Here is a 3,226-nt window from a genome sequence, read left to right on the forward strand (position 1 = left end):
TCAGATTGTAACTCATCAGAGCCTCCCTCTGATTCTGATGGCTCTCCAAATCCCTCTTCCTCCTCCTCCTCTGATTCCCCGGACTTAGCTGCTAGGTCCACTGGCTGGCACGAACTCACAACAGGCACTTTGGAGAACATTTTGATTCCCTCTTCTTTGTGGTAGCCCCTGAGATATTGGAATGCTGCTATCATGCCCCCCCCCGGTCCTTCTCTTTGCATTGTCTTGCCGCTGTGCCCTTCCCCCAAGGAGAAGAAACGCATCTCCCTTATCTAGGAGATGTTTGCGCTTCGAGCCAGAAGGAAACAAAAGCGAGAGAGACCTTGAGAAGCGGGCCAATGGAGCCAGTTACCAAAACATGGTGCGCTCTGTGGATTGGCTGGGATTCAAATTGTTGTGTCCTGAGAAATGTTGCAAATGGTCCCGGGCAAACCAAAAGCTGCCCGGGACCAGACTAACTGGTGCCAGCCTTGCGCACATGCACAAGGCATGAAATAGCCAGATTCCTATTGGTTGTTGTTGTCCGGGTTCAGGACGCTATAAAAGGCCTGCGTGCCTTTTTCTGTTTTGCTGGTTGTAAGGAGAAGATCAGTAAAGAAGCTTGATGTTCACAATGGGCCTTCGTGTGATGCCTGAATCCCTAATACATAAAACAAATAGACCCTGGGACTCTGGGGGGGGGGAGGAGTAATAAGATCGCTTTTAATATACTGCTCCCGTGGGTTTTTCTCCAGACCTTGCTTTGTTTTCCCTGCTGTCACTCGCCCCTAATAAAAGTTCCTTTTGAGACAAAGCCTGTTTCAAGAGTTCTGCTTTCTTCAGAGGCTTAGCTGAGGTGGGTCCTTACAGAAGCGTTACAGGTTGTCCTCGACTTATTACCACAATTGAGCCCAATTTCTGCTGTTAAGTGAGATATTTGTTAAGTGAGTTTTGCCCCATTTTAAAACTTTTCTTGTCATATTTGTTAAGTGAATCACTGCAGTTAAGTTAGTAAAACGGTCATTAAGTGAATCTGGCTTTCCCATTGACTTTGCTCGTCAGAAGGGCGCAAAATGGGATCACATGACCCTGGGACACGGCAACTGTCATAAATATGAGTCTGTTGCCAAGCGTCTGAATTTTGATCAAGTGACCCCGGGGGATGCTGCAAGAGTTGTAAGTGTGAATATGGTCATAAGTCACTTTTTTCAGCACCATTGAAACTTTGAATGGTCACTAAATGAACTGTTGTAAGTTGAGGACTACCTGCACCACGAATGAATTACTCGTCCAACTAACTGGATTCGGTACTCCCAAAATTTGCCAAGGCAAATGAGATGTTCACAAGGAATGGCAGGCAGTCACAGATGACAAGACAAACATTGTGATGTTGAAACACAACAGTTCACCCATTTTGGATTTGGAAGACTATTGTTATTGCAATGAGTTTAGTGTTGTATTTTGATCCCTCTTCCATATTAAGAGAAATCTTGCTGTTTAGAGCTCCTTACAGATAGTCCTCAATCTACGACCACAGTTGAGCCTCAAATTCCTCTTGTAAAGCAAGACAGTGGTTAAGTGAGTTTTGCCCCATTTTATGACCTTTCTTGCCAAGTTCTTAAGTGAATCACTAAAATTGTTAAGTTAATAACATAGTTGTAAAGTGAATCTGGCTTCCTCATTGACTTTGCTTGTCAGAAGGTCGCAAAAGGGGATCACATGACCCTGGGATACGGCAACCGTCATAAATATGAGTCATTTGCCAAACGACTGAATTTTGATCACGTGGGGACACTGCAATGGTCGTAAGTGTGAAAACTGGTCATGTCAATTTTTTGAGCGCCATTGTAACTTCAAATGGTCACCAAACGAATGGACTACCTGTATTAAGGATTTATTAACTCCCTTGTAAGAGATTTGGAGGTCATCTTGATTGTTACATATGCTTTGTATGATATGCTTCTAAACCGCTTGCTTGGACTAATTTTAAAACTTAGAATCCCTTTATTTACTATATTACTAGGCCTATTATCTCCGGATCCCAAAGAACCAATTGTCCGGCACCTGATCATTGCCCTGACAGACCCGCGTTGTGACGTGACACACACAAATGGAGGGGTGAAGCCTGCATTGCACCACTGCGGGACCCACTTTGTGGCTTTGACAGGATTGCCAGATCTTGCACACTTTCTGAAGGGGCCCTCAAGGCATGGTGGAGTCTTGCTTAGCCCAAGAATCCAAATTTGATAGATCTTCCCTGGTTGAACTCATCCAGTGAAACTCTGGGAGGGGCACTCATTTTTTTAGACCTTTTACTTAGCCCGCTATAAGATAAACCACACAAGCAGTAATTTAGTCTTAGGGCTCAGCATGAAGTTAATGAGCCCACAACTGCAAAAACACTGGAGATTTGACAAGCACTTAGTTATTTAAAACAAATATATTAAAATTAAAGTTTATTGTACTACAGTGTTTTATGTGGTTGCAAAGGCTAGAGTTGAACAGAGATTTCTCAGGAGTTATTAATGTTCTCCTCTCTCTCTGAGAAACACAAGATTTTATATTTTTAACTCAATGTGGGGCGTCAGCTGCTTTCCTTTACACTTCACCCTTCACCCTTCCCAACCTGTGGGTCAGGACCCCATTTGGGGTCAAATGACCATTTCACGGGGGTCGCCAAACAACACAGTCCGCCATTTTTTCCCCTTTTCCTTAGCTATGCTACTCCCTTTTTTTCTATTGGCTTTTGAAAGCCAATAGAATAGACTCTCTTGAATAGAGTCTAATTCTATTGGCTTTCAAAAGCCAATAGGAATTGTCCAGGCTGTCTCTGCCCTGCTGAACCCGCCAAAAGTCCCATTCTGCAAACGGTGCTGCAAGTTGTTTGCAGCGAAGGCGAGCTGTCTGGAAGTTTCCACCCCTCCCTGCTGAGCAACTACTAAAAATGTAAGTAAAAGAGGGCCAGGGGTGGGAGGTGGGAGGCTGGTGGGTGCAGGGAGGGTTGCTTGCGTGCGTGGGGCCCGTCAGGTGCCTTACCTCCCTTGGGCTGGGCCAGCTGGTGGCCCAGCCGGTGGTCGGCCTGCGCCGTCTCTGCCGCTTGCCAGCTATGCCTCGGCTGGCGCAGGGGGCGGCACCACGCATGCGCGGCGCTCTCGGGCAGGGAAAGTCCTCGACTTACGACCGATTGGGTAGTCCTTGACTTACAACCGGTTGGGGGTCGCGGCATTAAAAAGGTTGAGAACCACTA

This window comes from Crotalus tigris, unplaced genomic scaffold, assembly GCF_016545835.1.
Source record: "Crotalus tigris isolate CLP2741 ecotype Arizona unplaced genomic scaffold, ASM1654583v1 scf7180000020532.220309, whole genome shotgun sequence".
Lineage (NCBI taxonomy): Eukaryota > Metazoa > Chordata > Lepidosauria > Squamata > Viperidae > Crotalus > Crotalus tigris.